General features: G+C 41.4%; 1 protein-coding gene across 1 annotated transcript in view; it reads left to right on the top strand.

The window, feature by feature from the left end:
- Positions 1–722: 722 nt before the first annotated feature.
- Positions 723–21,721, top strand: part of LOC116042856 (polycomb protein SCMH1) — a 73,129-nt gene continuing 52,130 nt past the window's right edge. The window contains exons 1-2 of the mRNA XM_031289274.2: positions 723–845; positions 1,345–1,434. The gene's annotated coding sequence lies outside the window, so the exon portion shown is untranslated. The remainder of the gene's footprint in view (positions 846–1,344; positions 1,435–21,721) is intronic.

Genomic DNA, 21,721 nt, shown 5'->3' with positions numbered 1-21,721 from the left:
AACAAAAGCTAGTTAACCTATGGTTACCATAAAGGACAACCTGTGACTGCATTTACTCTTAAAGCATTTAGTAATAATAACCGAGGGCTGCTTTCTTTCAGCATCTTTCATATTCAGCACCTGCACGAATTAGAGATGAAATCAGAACTATATTTAGGAACAAGTCGTTTTCTTTTGCAGCTAAAAATAACTTGGTCAGCATTTTTTTCATGCCAGTACATAATTATATTTACATGAACATGCTCACACTGATTTCATGCAATGGACAGCGTGTATCATGGTGCTGTACACCAACTGCAGTATCTCAGGTAGCAGGTTATGTCCAATCATTGACTTAAGGTTTTAAAAAGTATTTACTGTCTCTGAGAGCAAGGTTACCATAACGCAGTACATTATCGATTAATCAGCTAATCATTTTCTTGATATAGCAATTAATCGCTTGGCCTATGAAATGTTGAAAAATACTTTATAAATCATATTTGTTTTTGCTTGTTTTATTTGACTAACAGTCCTCAAAAATATTCAATTTATGATTAGGCTACTTAAGATAAAGATAATCATCATATTGTCACATTTGAGAAGATTAAATCATTTTGAAAAATCATAAATGTTAAATTTCTGTCCAATTTAATTTAATCGACTGATTGTTTCAGCTCTACAGTATATTTCAAGCTATTAAACCCGGCAGAGAGGGCGTGACCTGTGCATTTTCTGGGGATACTCCACATTCCAAGGCCCCCTGAACTACTCACTATGTGTTCTGCACCAACAACCTGAGCTATGTGCAACGAAAGGTAGAAGAGGAAAACTTTGACGTGGATGCGCAGTTGGTATTTTTTGGACAGGTAAGAAGCTCGATGCAGCTCATGTTAACGACAAAATGAAGCTAGCAAATGTTAATTGTTGATGCAACATAGCAAACAGCTCCCCACAGGCTCAAATTCATTAAAATGTTTGAAACATCCGACACTAACTCATTGTGGAGTGTAATCTGAAACATGAAGCAGCTTCAAAGGACAGTTACACTAGCACATTGTGTTGACAAGCAGTGTGGCACCACCTTACTTGTTTAAAATTTAGTAAACTGAGACTAAACATTCCTATATGAAGCCTCAGGTTATCTCTGTAGTCTCCTACAACTGCTGCTAGATGTTAAGGAAAAAACATTTTGCTAATCACACCCTCAAGCATTAGAGTCAGCGCTTATGCTCAGATTCAAAATGCCTCGATTTAAGCATTTTTTCTTTAATCTACAAGGCCTCCCAAGTGTTTGTGCTCGTTTAAATATACTGTGGAAATTACTGTTTATAGCCCCAGGGTATGTGTCTCATATTTGTCCCTCAGGTCAGAACTGAAATGGGCCGAGATTGCCTCCATGAACTTCATCTTAATGGAACTTAAAAATGGCTTAAAGCAGCAGGAGCCGGTGTCCAGGTGAGTTTAAACTGTTAATGAAGAATCTTATGGCAGACTCAAGATAGAGGCGTCCTTGCTTTGTTCAGTTAAGATTTAACCAGGCTTGACTCATGTGAACCTGTGTGTTTAATACTGGACTACAGCTTGTTGGAACACATTAAGTACATGAGAAATTATTTGCAAGCATTTTATTGAAGGCTATTGGCTGTTTTTTAACCACAGCTGCAAAAAAATGAATTGGTTTCAGCTTCTTGATTGTGAGAATTGGTTGCCTTTTCCCTGTCTTAAGCTAAATTTACACTACACAACCTTCAAAGTCTTCAGATTATACTTTTACAGTATAGGTGTATTCAGTGTGTGCCTCCTTGTGTGTTTGTATGCATTGTGCTCTACATGATGGCATCCTTGTTCCTCTCTATCTTCCTCTCCCTCTGTTCGTACTGTATGTGAATGTGTCATGGAGGAGACGTTAGGGCCCTGCCTGGTGATTTATTCATGATATGACTTTTAATATCATTTACTGGGACATGGGAGTCTGCATCTCAAATAGGCCTACCGGCACCTTTTGTGTGCCTACGTGCATGTGTCTGTGACAGAGAAAGAAAGAAACGGACTGCACTTAAACACTAACATGCTTGTGTTTGCGCGTGTGTGTATAGTGTATACATGTAGGGGTGTCTGTGTGTATAAATTGGCACATGCAGTTAAATTTGTGTGTGAGAATTGTTTTCCCGTCAAGGATAAAATCAAACACATTGTGTTTATGGCTAAGTGTGTTTGGGATAGTGAAGAGGTGGACCTCATGATGATTTCCTATGGTGGGGTTGTTATTGACTTATTGGACAACAGTAGGAAGTCATTGTGTAATGGGCAATAGCCAGCAATTGGCCGATGCCAATCTGTTAAGCAGCATAGTGTGTGGAGAGGAATGTAGGAGTAGGTGTCTAGTTTCTGTGGTGGGTGACTGTTTTGTTAGCCAGACATGCGTGTGTGTGTGTGTGTGTGTGTGTGCGTGCGTGCGTGCGTGTGTGTTTCCATTTGATTTATTGCTATGTTTTGTCGGTACACGTTTGACAGTTGACACTAAAACCTGCCAAGACAGCTAATGTAAAATTAGTTTTGCCTACTGAATGTTGAAATCCAGTTTCCATGTTTTTATTCATACTGGATGGGTATATATATATATATATATATATATATATATATTCAATTTAATGGACCACAAAGGCATATTCCACATATATTTTTGTCAATTAGCTCCACATGTGTGTAGAGTTTTTTTTTTTGTGTCTAACCATACTTATTAGTGACTATAATGAAATGATGAGGAATAGGTGGGTGGATGGAGCAGGAGGCAGACAGAGAAGGGGGCGGCTGGAAAGCGTGATTTTAATTTGGTTATGATCTAATTTGCTTTGATTAAAAATGTATGCAAATCCCTCTTAGCATAAGGGATCAGTGAGGAGAGGCGACACCTCTCTTGCTCTTTCTCTCTCTCTCTATCTCTCTCTCCCTCCCGCTGTCTACCCCCCACCTCTTCTTCTACTTTCAGTCCTCCTCCTCCCTCTGTCTGTGGCCACTAAAGGAGAATGTGTGAATTGTAGAGCGCGGTGTGTACATGTGTTGGAGGTGTGTTCTTTTGTAAAGCGACAAGAGGAACCCACTCACTTTGGGTGTTATTACACCTCATATTGTGTGTCTGTGTCTATGTCTATGTCTATGTCTATGTCTATGTCTATGTGTGTGTGTGTGTGTGTGTGTGTGTGTGTGTGTGTGTGTGTGTGTGTGTGTGTGTGTGTGTGTGTGTGTGTTGGCCTGACCCGTCTGCCAGTAAGCCCTGTGGTAGGAGTAACTTTGACATGTCACCCAGAGGTTGATCCTCCCCACAGCCCGACACTGAAGGTCACACTGCTGAAGTGAATGCTATCTCCTCTTTTTCAGTTTCCTTTAAAATTGTTCATTTCTTGTTTATTTTTATTTCTTTCACACATGTAGACACACACACAACCTTACCCACAACCTCTGTCCAGTCTGTCCTCTTTGCTCCGGGCCACTGACAACCTTCAGCCTGAAAAAAAAAAAGCATCCTCACACACAGTGTGCATGTGCACCTCCACTGTGAATGGTTCTCTCTTTCTCTCTCTGTTTTTACCTGCTACACTCCATTTTGTGTTTGTGATTATATTCCATTGTGTCTCTATAAGGAGCAGGCCATCTAGGTAACTGCATCTATTTGCATGAGGGCTCAGAGTATTCACGCCACTCTCAATTTCTTCCCGTCTCTGCACTCTCTCTCAGCCTGTCACCACTGCCTCTCCAAGTTTACTGTAATGAACTCTGGTTTGCCTTTGTGCTCCCCCTTCACCTCTCTTCTCTTCTATCTCTCTTCTCTTGCTCGCCTGACTCCAGCCAGCCAGGCAGCCAGCCAATCAGGCGTTGAATCAGACATCCAGGCAGCCAGCCTATCTATAAGTCATCCAGCTGTAAGTTAGCCAGTGAGTCAGTTAGCCTGACAGCTGTCATGTTAGGAGGATGACTAATTAGTCAGCATCACTAAGCCGGTGAGTCAACTAGATTGTCAGTAAAGGTAGGCACAAACATTACAATTGATGACCCCTTAACAGTTAGATTTTAGGGGTGGGGGGGAAAATCGATACAGCATAGTATCGCAATATTTTCCGTACTATATCGGTACACACACACACACACACACACACACACACCAAGTATCGATCTTTTATTATATGTGTTGTGATGAACAAACGGAGACATTTTCCTTTTTAGATAAAACAGAAGTTGACAAAGTTTCCATTTTGGGACATAATTCGAAATTGGGAAAAAAGTTGAATTTGGAAAAAACGTAATACATTGCAACATATGGCAGAATATTCTAATATGTTTAAAATCTAGGGCTGTCAAACGATGACTTTTTTTAATCGCGAAATTTCTATAGTTAATCACGATTATTTTGCATTTCAGAACTGTTTTTAAGTACATATTAACAATGGAAAGCCATTCTTACCAGTGTATCTTAATTGGGAATCAAATGAATGCAAAGAAAGTTACTTTATGAACTTGATTTTAAGATTTGTAATTGTTTATTATTTATTTACTGTAAACAAAAGAAAAATGTGTGAATCTGTCATTATTGCACAATTCCTACAAGTACCTAACTTAACTGAGATGTAACACTAACACTTTGCTTATACAGTACAAACAAAATGGTCCAAAAACCGGTTGCCACAGCAGGACATTTGTAACCTTTACGTTTTTCTAATAAGGAATGTAACAATTCTCCTGGACAGAAAAGGGGGTGGACAATGTCCCAAATGACAAAAACAGTCCAAAAAAAGATACAAACAACACCGTCCTAAAACCGTATGCTGATATACATAGTCAATATCAATCAACATCAATATAGTGTGCAGTAACTTCTAAATAATTTTGATTACTCACCAGGGGTGGATCTACCGGGGTGGCATAGGGTGGCAAATGCCACCCTAAAAGAAAGCCTTGCCAGCCCTGCTGCCACCCCAGTTGGCAGCAACGAATTAAAAGTTATGGCCAATTTGACAATTTATGAGCGCGAATCTCCAATGTCCGACTGCAGTGAATGCAGCACGAGATGAGGCCAGAGCGGCAAGAGCCTGATTTGTTTGGAAAACTGAGTGGCGCGAAGCAAGGGAGCCAGGAGTCGTGAGGAAAGGAGACACAGGAGGAAAGAGGTCAAAACGGATTAACTATCTATCAAGAAATGAAATTATAACAAAAGCACAGTGCTAGCATAGTTGCAATGCTGATTTTGAGATGATAAAAATCAGGTTGAAGAACATTATTTTGCTAACTACACATATAATGTTAGGTCTGACGTTTGTTCTGTGTAAAGTAGGCTACAAAAGCTAATATTGATTCAGCGTCTGTCAAGGAAAACATTGTAAAATTACTTTTAATCTTACAGAAATGAAGAGGAAATGTAGCATATGTAGTTTTTTCTCACCAAAGAGAAAGGCGAGAGAAATAGAAAATGAACTGAGCAAGGTAGACGGAGAAGATGAGGTGGAAGGAGAAAGAAAAGAGGTGGAAGGAGAGAGAGAAGATGAAGACGAGGTGGAGAGAAAAGGGCAACAGAAACGTGACAGAGATAGAATACAAGGCCAAGGCGACCAGGGACAGGAGGAGGTTGGAGAACACCACAGCGGTGAAGATATGGAGGGAGAGCATCACCAAGATGAGGAGGGTGAACGCGAGAGACAAGATACCGTGCAGGGCTCAGACAGTGAAAGGGAAAGCAGAGAGCTGGGCCATCACCAACGAGCTCCAGTCGAGCTGGTCCACATGGTATGGAAATTGTTGCTGCATATATATTAAGTTACATATGAATAAGAACAACAAATGACAAAGATGGACATTTTTATAAAATTTAAGAGACATTGCTTAGACATCAAATAAATAAAAAAATTTATGTTTGCTTTAATATGAATAATTAGGGAAAGTTGTCAGTGTGAAAGTGTGATGAGATGTGGAGATGAGTTTTTATATTTTGTGTAGAATGTATTTTAGATCTATTGCTCAGATTAAATTAAAAAAATAAACAAATTAACCTAAAAATACTCTCCCAGGCTAAAATGTTAGTGTGTGTTAACACAGTCTGATGGTTATAACTAATCAATGACAGTTCCTAATCTTGTACAAATGCTACCTGCAACGCTGCCTCTCTGACACAGTCCAAAACAGTTTGCTTCCCCTCTCACACATCTGACACTCATCACCTGTGTCTTACCTTAATGCCTTTCCTGTGATAATGCCCCTTACTTCTATCATACTTCTATCTCCTATTAAGTGAGATCTCATCGTATGGTCACTTATTCCTAAAATGAACTGTTTCACATGAAACCTCAAATGCAAGATATTGATTGCATGAGATTAAGTTTGTCTGTCTGAGTATGTAAATGGCAGCCTGTGCCCTTTCGTAGTGTGTACATACTATTTCTCATCAAACTGTGATAAAATTCAGTATATCTGTCTATTCAGTCTGCCATATGTTGCCACCCCTCAAAAATTCCTGCCCCCCTCTCGCCACCCCATAAATATTTTTCTAGATCCGCCCCTGTTACTCACTGACGTCCAGTGATCACCGGTTAATGAGACAGCGTTTGCAGCACTTTGCAGCAGTTCCAGTTCGGCTGCTTTCTCCGTGTCATACAGGCTGTGTATGCGTGAAACTACTGTCCCTCTCGACAACTTTTTAAAAGTAAACTTTCCATTCAGAATCTTATTGGCATCCATTTCGGCGTCTCGTGCTCGCCATCCACTCAAAACGTAACATTAACCTACTACTCTTTGGCCGGCTCGCAAGCCCAAACAAGTGTGTGCAGCGTGCCTGTTGTTTTGTTTCCGGTCTAGCTAGATCCGGTGTGGTGTTGTAGTTTTTCTAACGTTACTAGATGTTGCAACAGCATGTGAAAAAAACGACAAAGTTTGCTAGGCCAAAAAGAACGTTAATCTCGCGATTAAAAAAATTGACACCGTTAAAATGGCTAACTGACAGCACTATTAAAATCGCAATAATATTGTGTCGTGACATAAGTATTGTGATGATATCGTATAGTGAGGCCTCTGGTGATTCCCACCACTATTAGATTTAGACATCACAACTAAGCGGACCAAGTGCATTTCGGTCTTGGCCAATCGCTGTTGACCGCTGGGCCATAAAATACTACAGCGTGTGATGTTTAAAGTAAAGTTTCTCATCACAGCGGCTGAAAAAAAACAGAAAGAAAACTGCAAAATAATGTGGTCTTTCGTCAAGGGATAGGGTATTATTTTATGAATCAAGTTAGGGCAGAGCCACAGCTTACCTGACGTTCATCTGCACTCTTACAGCAAATTTCCACCGGCTGCGGAACGTCTGTGGATCCGCTCCGGAATGGCGGCGGAGTCAATAGGTTTCCATTAAAGTCAATGTGTGTATTTCCACTGACTGCAGAACGGCTGCGTTCCGACTCCGGCATTCCGCAGCCCTCCGGAGCAGATACGCAGAGCTTCTATTTTTGCCGGACGCCGGAGAGCTCCGCAGCAATTCAGCACAGGGCAGATTGTGAGGGACAGTAAGTCAAGCACAGAAGCAAAATAAAACATCTGGTTAATTTTCAAAATAAAATACACCGTGCTCACGGCGGATCATATTTCCCTGCACTACACCTTGAAAACACAGCACAGAGTTGTTTCCCCTCTACTTATCTGGATGGAAACAAACTGTTGTTGGTTTTGTGGTTCTATTCTACGTGAATTTGCAAGATCTCGTGGGTCCTCGTGACTACAGCTGTCAGTCATGGCCGCAGCCGTACCGCAACAAATCTGGACCTAGTGGGTATTGAAGGACGGCGGAGCACGGAGCCGACACGCAGCGGAGCCGATCCACAGCCCTTCCGCAGTTGGTGGAATTTCAGGGTTATGGCTATCTCTCTGCAGAGTTTTTTTCCTGCTTTGGTACAGGAACACATCAGCATTGATTTTCACAGGAATTCTGGGGTTGACTAGCTATGCAACTACCTTTTTTTATGTGATAGTTGAGTGTGTAGCAGATTGACGAGGCTGGTTCATAAAGCCCTAGGATATGTGCAAATTTTTCGTTCAATTCGGGGGGAAAAAATCTACTTCCATGGACGTGTCCTCGCTCGGGCATTATCCGCGGCTAATCGCGTCTTCCTTGTTGACTTTGTATGCAAACGTGCCGCCTCTAACATTGGCTTCGCATTCATGTCTGAACACACAGTAAGTCTACCTGTGGTTGACTTACTTAGTGTGTTCTTTTCTGCATTTATTTAGTTGTTCAACATGTGCTTCTTTCTGACTGTCAAGACAAAAAATATGTTTAGTAGAAATTCGTTATTTGTGTCTTGTTTTTGTAAATTTCAACAATCTATACATGTCTTTCCCTTTTTAAGATAGAACGCTAATAAGTCTGACAGTTTTTCCGTCAGTTTGAAAGTCAGTAAATCAGTTTGTTTACTGAGTCAGTTGGTCAGTCAGTCAGTAACACAGCCATTCATCAGTCAGTCAGTTAACTCCGTCAGTCAGCCTGTGTCGCTGTGCTCGCTTACATAAGCTGGGCGACAGATGCTGAATCATGAGCTGCCCGCTGGAATGCTCTCTCTACCCAGAGGGTGCCAGGAGGGAAGACAACACACACACACACACACACACACACACACACACACACACACACACTGCACAAATTTAACTGTATGCATCCATGCAAACATTGGCATGCATGTACAAACACACACACATTGCTTGTCATGCACTATTTCACATGAGACTCACTTCTCACAGCGGAGAAGAGAGAGAGAAGAGAGAGACACTCACAAGGGTGAGAGAGAGCCGAAGAGGTTGAGTGTGAGACAAGAAGACAGAGAGAGCGAGAGAGGTGGAGTGTGACACAAGAACAGACAGACAGAGAGAGAGAGAGAGAGAGAGGCTTGCAGATAGACTGACAGAGAGTTCAAGAGAGAGAGAGAGAAGAAAGAAGAGTGAGATTTTCCCTCAGCTGTCTGTGAGGGTTTTGATGTGGTTTAAAGGGTTTTTCAAGTTACACAACTTTGAAGATGAAACGTTTGATGTTTAGTTTGCTAGTTTGTTAGCTATTGGATTAATCTCTACCTTCTCCCTCTCTTTCTCTGCAATTTATCTGATTAGCACTAGGGGCTTGCGTCACCCTCTTTTTACCTTTTGTCTAAAATGATACTCAGAAGGGTGTTTTTCAGCGTTTCTTCAGAAACTTGGCACTTATCATCTATTTATGGGAGAAGCAATTGAAACTGGAATAACGGCCCTATTTGCCAGCCTGTCTAGCCTTTCAAAAACACGAATGAAATGGTGATGGAACAATGACAACTATTTCTCCTTTTTTTTTTCTTCCCTCTCATCTCCCATTTTCTCTCACTACCTCTTCCAATCTCGCCTCTCCACGTCCCCTCAGCATGGGTGATTCATTTGTCTCCAACACAATATAGCACAACATGGGCTCGCCACCGTCCATATTGCCACAATGCTTATTTGTCGAACGCCGGGGATTTCATAAATGTATTTCCACATTCTCTCCTTCCAGCGTTTTCCTTCTCTGCCCTTCACTTATTCCCTTTCCTCGCCAGCAGCAACACACACTTTCCCAGTTTCTCTCTCGCTCTGTTTTTCTCTCTCTCTTTTCCATCCCTCTCTCATCAGATGAATGTAAGAATAGAACAGGGGAAGCCCTCTCACCTCTCTCTGCACACTGGCTAATTAGCATATTCATGAGAGGTTCCATAAATTATACATGAGATCCGGAGGGGAAACGGAGGCAGAAGAATGAGACGCAGACACACATTCTCTCTCTCTCTCTCTCTCTCTCTCTCTCTCTCTCTCTCTCTCTCTCTCACTCACACACACACACACACACACACACACACACACACACACACACACACACACACACACACGCACATGCACTCCCATATGCAGGTATGCTCACACACAAATAAAAAAAACACAGACACATCCTCACTTTCTCTTCCTCTCACACCCTCTCTCAATCACACAACACAGACGGAAAGATACAGACAGGTAATTGGTGAGAGAGTGTGTGGTACAGTACATTGACAGCGTGCAGGGGAGACGGCGTACACAATATTGAAAGGGAGAAGTAGAAGTCACTCTCAGTCAAACAGAAAATGCAGTGCACACACCGGCCCAATGCTTAGGTTGGCTGCATTTTTCTCACACTCGAAGGTAAGAGGGTTTAGGCACTTTGAGGCACTAAGTAAGGTTAATGCAGCTAGGGTAAATGCTAAAAGGAAACCGTAGAATAGAGAGCGTTAAATTAAGACAGATTTTAAGGTCACAGCTTTCCGTTATGATCAATAAGAGGGAAAACTGAAAGGCCAGAAGGTCCTTGGGATTTTTCCAAAATGTGAAATCCATGAAAAAAAAAAATCACTGTATAAATAGCTAGAAATTAATTAAAACGTCATCTCAGCTGGTAGTTGCCTTTTGGTCCAACAAGAGCCTAGAAGTTATGCACCATCATTCAAACTATACCATATTTGTTTTAAATCCAATTAATGTGTTTTCCTCTCTTACGTGATGGATATCCCAATTTGGAGCCAGACTCTGACTCAGCATGCTGACGGATGACTAGACATCTTTGTCCACATATATTATATTTACATGTGGTCTAAAATAAACGCAATAAGATGAAAGCTGACAGGAGGCTGGAATACCTCCAAGATTTGTGCTCTTTTGGATAAAAAAGCCACTCCATGGCAGCAGCACTTGAAAAGGCTTTTATATCCCTAAAAATGTTATTTGAATCAATACATGAATTAAAAAAAACATTTAGAAAATTGTGAAAAATGTCTGTTACACTTTCCCAAGATGTTGACAACAAATTGCTTGTTTTGTCGGACCAAAATTCAAAAACCTGAAGATATTCAGTTTACTATCAATACAAGACACAGAAAAGCAGCAAATCCTCACATTTGACAACCTGGAACTAGAGTATGTTTGCCATTTTTACTTGAAAAATGACTTAACGATCAATCAATTATCAAAAATAGTTTCCCATCATGTTTCTGTCAGTCTGACTAATTCATAAATGGAGTTATCAATTCAGCTGTATTTCACATACTCTATTCTATCTATCTATAAATGTATTTTGATTAGAGATGCACCGATTACAACTTTCTAGGCCAATTTCGATTTCCGATTTTCATTGAGTTTGGCCAGCCGATACCGATTTATCCGATTCCGATGAACAGATAATGGATCACTATAAAATAGAACTATATAAATTTCTCCTGGTGTGGGAAATTCACACACATCTAAAGTCCAATGTTAGAACCATTTCTTTCTTTTCACATCCAGTATCCAACTAAAAAAATGTGATTTTGGTTTTTGGTGTCATCCCTCCATGCCCTACTTTTTCCTTGCAGGTGTTGCATATTGCAAACTTGTTATCTTCTGCACACACGCTGAAGAATTTCCAAACAGCTGACATGTTGCAGGTTAATCCACGAGGTTCCCTACATGTGCGAGAATAGCGCGGACACGCGCTTCACACCGCGAGCGGGTACGCACAATACACGGCGGAAAAGTTGAGAGAAAGGAAAAAGAGACTGTGCTGTCGCGTCCGTGTGTGCGTGCGTCCTTGAGAACTGTAACTCGTATAACTTATGTTGTCAGTTAATTGTAGCATTGACCGGCATGAAATCGGCATATGTCAGACTGACCTGTCGGTTGCCGGTCATGGCCGAGCACGTGAAAACCGCCCAATTCCGGTCACTGGCCGGTCTATCGGTGCATCTCTAATTTTGTTACTTTTGTTTGTCAGTTTCAGCGAACATACCCTCATGCCATCACTCTCTCAGTGAAACAGATAATCATCAAAAGATAGGGAATCATGCTATATAGCATACAAAATCTTCTAAGTTGTTTTAATTCATTGTTGTTTAGCAGGTAACTTGGAAGATAAGGTATTTGGATTATTCAGTGTGACCAACTCTGAAAGGCGAGGCAATAACTGATTGGGTACTATGCTTCTTCACACAAGCAGCATACAAACGGTGGCATATTTAAGTGCCAGGGTTCCACACATCAAGTAAAACTAAACAGGCACAATTTACATATAGCATTCTCACTCTCCCATACATCTCAGAAATGAACTAGTTTTGTTTGCAAAGTGACTTCATAGAAGTTTTGGATTAAAATACACACCAAGAAGATATGTACCGAACCCAAAATGGCGAGCAGCTCTTACACACATTACACATACTGGCAGTTAATTGCTTGCCATCTGCATCTAAAAGCATTGGACTTGCCTCAATACCTTTCTTTAATAAAATGGATTTAATCTAAACTATGTAACATATTTGAATTGTATATTTGTCGCCTCATTTGCGCTTATTAGAAGAACTGCAAACGGTTGACAGTGTGTTGAATAACAGGCTGCAGATACCTGCGCACCTATATGACAGTCACATTTCCACTTCATTTGCATCAAGAACAACGTGCTTCTAAGGCTTGGGAACTGAGTAGACTAGATTATAACAAGATGTGCTGTTATTAGATAATGCTGTGCAGTGTAGATCCATATGCCAGGCATATGCCAGGCACGACTGGATTATAGAAGTCCTGTTAAAATGATGTGGGTATGGTAAAGTGAAACCACAGCCTGATGTGGAGGCAATTGATTTCAGAGGCTTGCTGCTACACATGACGGTATGTTTATGTGTGTGATGTTACAGCTAAAAGATCCCCACCCTTGCTTGCATAATGCTCTGTCATCATTCTAGCCCGCGGATAGGCGGTGGGGATCCTGCCATACATGCTAATGTGCTTATGACAATTAGCTGATTCTGGGTGGTTTGGATCTAATTGAAACACGAGAGAATGAAAGTGATTGAGAGATTTGCCTCTCCACTATAGATGGAATAGTCATGAATATGTTGCCAGGACTTATCGTCTTCAACCAAGTCCTTCAGTGTTCGCCTGAGAGAATCTGCTTTCTTTTATCCATCCGTTTCTTGGATCAATCGGTTTCTTGATATGGAAACAGAGACTGAGGATGAATTTTCTCATATATATGTCATTTATGGAGTTTGTGTGTATGAGAGCTTACACGTGCTACTTTACATGTGTTTTATATCATTAATTTGTGGTGCACTATATGGGGATTTGTCACTCTATGTGTTTGTCTGCAGGAGTGTCTGTTGCTGTATGTAAACTTCTCCTTGTGTGTAACTGTTGTTCACTCCCAAATATCAAAGTAAGTGCTGATTAATGCACACCTGGTGGACAGGTGTGTAGGTAAAAATTGAATCGTGAAAGAAAAGGTTGAATTCACAAACGCTGATGGCACCGTGACACAACATTTCAGCCATGGACCTTCCAGGCATCATATTAACACAACTTTACTCTAAAGCTGCAGACACACTGACCAGACGGCCGACCCTCGGCAAAAAAGGCAGTTGGTCTGATCAGTCTCCCCAAGTTGGTCAAAAAAGTGCCTCGGGACACACCAAAGTGATGAGACGTAATACGTCTCCATAACAGCAGGCGGCGCTAATCTGTATTGTCGCCCAAAAATTAAAACCGGCAGCTGATTGGACGAACGCGTCACGTGGGTCTGGTTTCTCCGGGAATTCAAAGACAGACTGTCATGGCGGCTTGTTCAGAATACGATCTCATATTGTACTAAAATAGTTCACCGAAACGTGTTTCTGAAAACATTTTAAGCGAGAAATAGGCCATGCAGTTGCTGAATCTGTCTTCATTTCAGATCGACAAAGATCAGTTTAAAAGATTTTTGTCAGATTTTGAGAGACTCTAGTCACACTCATTCCGCTCCCCGTTTCCGGGTTAGCACTCTACCAATCAGATGGGTCATTTGAGTCTGACTGCTGGCAGTGCCCGCTTCGCCAATTATACATGTCAAATTGGCCAAAATGAAGGAAAAGAACCACAAATATATACAGTATACAGTATATCACAATCTGTAGAATACAAATTAAAGGAGTGATGAAAACGTCTTATATCCAATATGTTTTTGAAAGGGTCTGGAATTTTGGTCACAAACTGGCTGTAGTTTAAAGATGTGGGGGGTCCATAACTGAAATGCTGTGTCTCTAAAAAAAAAACTCAGGTTTAGGTATTGAACCTTTTGGTTAACTCTCACACACAACATTGGCCGGCACACCCTTTCTAATTTTATCCTAATTTTGATGATTTCATATTTTCAATTGAACAATTTCATGCGAGCAAAATCTCAGACCCTTATGTAGTAGGGGTGCACGATTCAGAAAATGTCACGATTCGATTCAATATCGATTTTCAGACTCAAGATTCGATTCAAAATCGATTTTCGATTCAAAAACGATTCTCGATTCAAAAACGATGTAAATATAGTTACTTTTCCCATGTGATTGCAGTAGACATACACTTTAAAAAAAAACATAATTGATATTATATCAATCGATTTTTTGAATTCTATGAATCGATTTTGAATCGGTAGAGCTTGAATCGCGACTCGAATGTGAATCGATTTTTTTTGCACACCCCTATTATATAGCATATTAGATTCAAACGTGTAGTGTCATATAGCTAAAAACAAAGCCCTACTAATTGAAAAATTGACATTTAGTACACTCATGCGTCTTGAGTTGTGCAAACGCATGCAAGAATGAAAACACAGAAATGGGAATGTACTCCAAATCTGATGCAAATACTAGAGAACATTTAAAGTACAAGCATGGCTAGAAATGCGCTGCAGTGTGAAATAATGCTAACTTGCTAGTTAGTGAGTTAGTGCATATGTGTTTTGATATTTCTGGTTTTTGGAGCATATTGCTTTTGTCCTCAGGGGTCACCATAGTTTTCACCCAAAAGCAGTTTTGCTCTTTTTCAGGAATATGAAAAACTAATTTCAAATGTGTGTGCGTCTGTCTACATCTGTGTGTATGTGTGTGTGCTCTTATAGTGCGGGTGGCAGGAGCTAATATCAGATTACGGATGTAAATTGGCAGAGTGGCTCTCTCTCATTATCACTAATAAGACTATGGCCTTGCTCTCTGCACCCTCTCAGTCAGAGAGAGAGAGAGAGAGAGAGAGAGAGAGAGAGAGAGAGAGAGAGAGAGAGAGAGAGAGAGAGAGAGAGAGAGAGAGAGAGAGAGAGAGAGAGAGAGAGAGAGAGAGAGAGAGAGAGAGGAGAGAGAGAGAGAGGAGGGAGAGAGAGAGAGAGAGAGAGAGAGAGAGAGAGAGAATTTCAACATGCACACACTGATACGACAAACACATTCAACACAAATATAACCCATTACACACAATAGCAAACCAGGGATCTGTTTTCCACAAAAAACACTAAAATGGTCCCAGTCTGTGGTGTTGATATACATAATAATAATAATGATTCTTATTTATAGAAACTCCTTTAAAATAAATCCTCTCTTAAAAGACACTAAATGTAACATGTACACAGCCATTGTCACTGTTTCTTCCCCTGTCTTTGTACACAATTACACGTTTGTAAACCACCATTCCTCTCACATCAGTCCAAGGTTATTACACTAAACGAGACAGATTTATTTCTAGTCACAGATGATGTCTAAAGAAGAACTATTGCTTAACATACAAACTAACACTCAGTGCGTGTGTGCATGCGTGCGTGCGTGTTGCAAAGTGTTGCAAATTAATTTCATTTTACCAACTAATGACTTCAGCACTACTTGTTGTACCTTATTGTATCCAGGATATATGTAAATAATTGGCACTTATGGTTTGTATCGTTAGACACTTGAGCAGAGAATGCAGAGAAAGACCATTTTCATCAACACTTAAAATAAAAAAAATTCAAATCTACCTCTGTCCTTCACAATCACGCAAAGCACGCTGCGTGCGTGCGTGATGTTTGTGAACACTTCAACTGATGCAGCAAAAATGTGCACAAAATTGTTCGAACCACACACAGCACCAATACATTCAATGCAATCTCTCTCTGTCTCTCCTCTCTGTCTTGCTCTTCTCTCCATGGACCATATTCGTCCATTGATTACATTTCAGCCATTATTCTCAGCTGACATTTCTGTACAGTTAATAATGCCCATTTTGCCATCACGCACAGGTCGAAGTTTGAGGGTATCTATGAGAGAGAGAGAGAGAGAGAGAGAGAGAGAGAGAGATAACCTAAAAGGATAAAATAACATGAAGCATATACAGTATGCTTACCTGGATGTCTACTGTGAGCATCCACTTGAATACATGTATTTGTGTTCTTGCATTAGCTGTGTATTTGCATGTATTATCATCTGTATTTGTCTGTCTTGGAAATGTATAATTATTCTGTCTGTGTATTGCTGCATATGTATAAATGTACTGTACATGGGTCTGTTTGTCCCTACAACTTGTCATGGCACAATATACGACCAGGGTAATGATGTGTAAAGCGATGATGTGCAGCCAGCCGCTCGCACCAGGAGGGTCACAACCCTTGGCCTTGGATGCACCCTTGCATACGCTTGTGTTTGTGTGTGTATGTGTGTGTTTCAAGCCAATCTGGCTGGCGTCTGCTCACTCCTCCATCCACTGCAGGCCGTCTGCTGTCTTTTATTTCTACTTTAATGACCTATAAAGGGACTGTTACTTTTTAAATAAACCATAAAGCAACGGTCATAAAAGGGGAGTGCAATGCTGGGCACAGGCCAAGCTCTGAGAGAAGTGTGTGTCTCAGTGTGTATATATGCTCGGGTGTGCACATGCGAGTGTGTGCGTTTGCATGTGTTACCAATATACGCCCAGCTGAACCCGCAGCCAAGCAGATATCATACTCTGAAAGAGCTCTGTAGCTCTGTCTGGTCTCTTTAAATGATAAACCTAAATAAGTGGTGACCTTGCTTCACATAGAGATGAGTGGGTGGGTAAGGAGCAGGTCCAAGGCTGGAGCTTTTTTTTTTTTCTTCCTTCCAAGCCACTGTCTTGGAGCTGCTGTAGTGGGTGTAGAAAGAAGCGAGCCTGGGGCGGCTTCAGTAGAGCTTCATACAATGAATAAAACCCCTTTACAGCAACTTATATCACGGAGGGGACTCTTTTATATTCCCACGACCGAGGAAGCTAATGAAAGTGCTTAGAGATGCTGAGAAGTGGTAGATGCTGCTTCAACCAAACACTACTGACATTAATATATGGGTCTTAATAGGGGCATGGTGGTGGTATCTGCAGGAGGTGTAATTTCAGTAACGCTTGTGACAGAAAAAAATAAATAAAAGTTTAGGAAACAGTAAAGTACCTGTCTTAGAAGAAAGCTCTTTGCACCATGCATATTTACGTCTTAGTTAGAGGAATGTGTGGGTGCAAGTGATCGCTCCCTGTCTCTCTCTTCTACCCCCTCCATACGCGCTGAGATTCTAAAGCCAAACATAAAAAAAGGGGGGAAGAAATAATTGCCCGTTTTAGCAGAGTGTAACGTTGAAAATGTGTGTCGCTCATGCAGAGCTTCAAACGGGCTCGGCGAGGAACAGAGAGCAAATCTTAGCACGCCGCGTTTAGGACATCAAACGGGCCGCAATCAACCGCTTCGCAGAGAGGAGGAGGAGGAGGGGGACAGGAGGGGCTCGGAGGTGGCGACGGCAGCGGGGGGGGGGCTCATTTCCTTTGACGTTCATGCACTTCTTCTTTTCCCATAAGAATATGTTTAGCTTCTTACAGCAGAGAGAGAGAGAGAGAGAGAGAGAGAGAGAGAGAGAGAGAGAGAGAGAGAGAGAGAGAGAGAGAGAGAGAGAGAGAGAGAGAGAGAGAGAGAGAGAGAGAGAGAGAGAGAGAGAGAGAGAGAGAGAGAGAGAGATTGGGTGCTACATCAGACATACGAAAGTGAAACAAAAGCTGCAAGAGGTTATGCCGACAGATACAGAAGGATGGACGACGCAGGGTGGCAGAGTGAAATCCCTCACTTTAAAAATATTTCCCTGAGATGTCATCATCTGTTTGTGGTCTTTTCATAATTAGGAAGCAATCCTATTTTTCATGCAGCTGACAGAATAGACTGATCTAGCTTTTACAAAACACATTTCTTGTTGCAGTACGCAAGAGGAGCTGTTTTGTGGGAAAACTTCTTGTGTTAATGTGTTGATTAAATTTTTGGATGAATCATTTCGTCATTTAGTCTATTACATGTCACAAAATGGTGAAAAGCAGCCATCACAACTTCCCAGAATCCAAGGTGGCATCCTCAAATTGCTTTTTTGTCATACTATCAGTCCATGAATGAAATATGCTCAATATAAAATAGTTAAAAACAAACTCATGTTTGAGATGCTGGACCCAGTGAGTATTTGACATTTTTAGCTATGCTAACAGTGTACAGTGCCTCTAGGTTGGCAATATTGGTCTGTCAGTCTGTCTGTCCACTACTTTGGTCCAGACATTACTATCTCAACAAACCATTGGATCGATTATTATGAAGTTGTGTACAGTCATTCATGTCTCCTACTGACTTTTCTTGACTTTGTATCCAATGCTACCAGCTGGTCAAAGATTTCACTTATCAAATTTGGTACCAACACTTTGGTTTATGATCAAATACTGTACCTGCAAAACCCGTCTTCTTCAGCTGTACTTTGTTTTTAGTGCTAATTAGCAAGCATTAGCATGCTAACACGTAAAACTAATATGCAAACATAGTAAACAGTATACCTTAAACATCACCATGTTAGCATTTGGCTTAAAGCGATGTTAGAATCTAGACTCTAATTTAACCATTCAGTCTATAAAATGGACAACATAGTGAAAAATTAAGGTTTTTTCCAAGAACCCAAAGTGGCATCCTAAAATTGCTTGTTTTGTCTGACTCACAGTCCAAGAAAGACTATTCTAAAGATGGATATTCAATTTACAAAGCCCTAAACCAGAATAAAACAGGAAAACCTCACATTTAAAAGTGAGTGTTTGGCATTTTCACTATTTCTTACTCACTGGATAAAAAGTGTTGCAAATTAATTTCATTTTACCAACTAATGGCTTCAGCACTACTTGTACCTTATTGTATCCAGGATATATGTATATAATTGGCACTTATGGTTTGTATTGTTAGACACTTGAGCAGAGAAAGACCATTTTCATCAACACTTAAAATAAAAAAAAATTAAAATCTACCTCTGTCCTTCACAATCACGCAAAGCATGCTATTAGCGCAGGACTTGTTGTGAGGGATGTTAACATGTGAACATTATTTACATAAACTGCAAAACATGTTTTTCCCCCAAATATCTGCTGACAAAAAAATTATTAAAAATATCAAAGTATGCCTTTAATTTCTTTTGAAATGTACTTTCTTTTCAAATGCTACAAATTTGCCCGTTATTGGGCACTGCCACAGTGACAAGCTATTTGTTGCAAGCTGTTCTTTAAATTCAGACAAAACATGTAGGGAGAAACATTTCGCCTGGATGCTTACTTGAGTGTAACAGTCTTTTATTTCATAAACCTGCAGTAGATTGACAAGCTGTAATAAAGTGCTCTTTGATCCGTCTCACACTCAAAGCAGCACTCTGCTCATTCCAGTCTTCAACTTGACTTGTAACTTTTACATTACAAAGATCCTTGTCTCCAGTCACCTCTTAAAACAAGTCGTCTCTCCACTAGTCGCTCTGTATTTCTCCTATCCTTGCCTCACCTCTCCTTTCTTTCGTCTGCCAAGTGGCTTCATGCCTTTCTATCGTAATGTTAATTCACCTGTGATCTTTCACTGCTCTCACTCTCTCCCCGCTCTGCCTCTCTTTTTTCCCATTCCTTTCTAGCATCACTCCTGCACTTCTTTTGTCCTTGATTACCTAGTAGTGAGCTCCTGGCTGTGTCTACCTGCCACTGGGTAATGGACTATTTGCATGCAAATGGCAGTGCCTGGAAAGATTAGACAGGGTGGAGTGGATGGTGGAGGAAGCAAGGGAGGAGAAGGAGGAGGTGATTGAGGAAGGCAAGGAGACGGACAGACTTTATTGAAGGAGGGAAAGGAGGTGGAAAAGAGGCTCAAAACCAGATGACTGCTTTTTATCGTTTTCACTGTCTGGAGGTCTAGATGATTGTCTTCGTTAAGACGCTATTATTGACAGTTACTTCTATGGGTGTGTGTGTGTGTGTGTATGCATGTGCATCTCTGCAGCTGTGTGTTTGTGTATGCAAGGGTACGTGATGCTCAAAGACGAAAAAGAAAAAGTTTGAACGTCTGTGCCTCAGTATTTGCATGTTTATGTACGCCTAACTAGCTTAGCTCCGAACTTGGAGAAGATAGGGCACTGCGGCATCTCTATTTCTGAAAAATTAAAGCTGGAGACCAAAGGTTTTTTGTCTGGAGAGAGAAGCCCAGGCCTCGCTGCCTCCTCCCCCTCCTCCGACTCCTCCAAATAAATAAGAATTTTTGATTACAGTAATCAGGGCCATTAATAATGCAGACGCTGTGATGATGCAGAGGAGATGAAAGATGGCTCTTCTCAACCTTTCTGTGTTAGGAGCGAGGGGAGATAGCTGCTAGCTAGCCACACACACACACACACACACACACATACAAGAATTCAGCATCAGTGGAGACTTGAGACCCAAAACACAACCTAAAAGAGATATAAAGTTGTAGGGCTATTTTCATTCGACTTCCAGTTATATTTGTTACAGTCCCGACTAGTTTTACTGCTTAGAACAAGGGTTACGTTGAGGTCATTTTGAGAGTTGTTGATAGACATTATAAATATAAGACAGCACAGTAAGTAGCTGTTTACTTTTTATGTTATTTTACAGAGAGGATTGGATTTGTAGCATCTGATTGTTGTCTTTAGCACTCTATCAAGGCTCCCTCTCGCACCTACCCCTGTCTCTCTCTCACACACACACAAAATCAGAACATATTACATACCTCACCTTCCTCTCTCCCTCTCTGCCTCACACACACTCCTCACACCATGTATACCTTTCCTTCCCTGAGGGTGAGTTGGCAGCGGGCCAGCAGTGGGGAGAGAATGCATAAAGAGCTATTGTGGCTGTTGTCGTTAATCAGGCCCGTATGCTTTCTGACAGCAGCATGCAAGGAAGGGAGACTGTCTCTCCTATAGCCTCTCTATACACTCGCTCTTCTCCATTAGCTTACACCAGCCAGACAGACCGTCTCCAGTTACAAAAATCTAAAGCGTAATGGCACACAATATCGAAAGAGAAAAGGAGGCAGAGGGAGAGTGAGACGTGGGAGAGAGTTGTATAGCACCAGGGTGGCATAAACTGGATGCCCCGCCACCCCACCAGCGTCCTGAAATTCACATTGGAGCCAAGCTGTGGGTGAGTGAACAGTGATAAATGAGGGGTTAAAGATGGAGCAGTTTGGGTGTGTGTGACTGATTCTGTCTTTGTGTGTGTCTGCATGTTGGCTGCTGATCCATCTTTTAGCATATCCGTGAGCATGCACTTCTGCCGGGCACATGGATGGACTGTATGTACATCTGGTAATGTGCACGGCCGTGTGTGTGTGTGTGTGTGTGTGTGTGTGTGTGTGTGTGTGTGTGCGTGCGTTCGTTCGTTCATCACAGATCCACAGAGACCATGTCAAAGACTGTCTCCTACAGGTGTAAGCCCCGAACATCTGGCCGGCACATTTCAAATGCTCAGAAAGGCAGGAGGGGTTGGGCGAAGCCACAGTGGAGGGCTGTACCACAGTCATTAAACAGCAGAGGGTTGGGGGGTGGGGACCAGGACTGCACCACTACAGCATACACCTGCTCCTTGTACGTTTGTCTGTCCACAA

Source organism: Sander lucioperca, chromosome 10 (genome assembly GCF_008315115.2).
Source record: "Sander lucioperca isolate FBNREF2018 chromosome 10, SLUC_FBN_1.2, whole genome shotgun sequence".
In the NCBI taxonomy this organism is placed as follows: domain Eukaryota; kingdom Metazoa; phylum Chordata; class Actinopteri; order Perciformes; family Percidae; genus Sander; species Sander lucioperca.
Note: the sequence above shows the minus strand (reverse complement) of the source record. Positions and strands in the feature narration are given on the sequence as shown.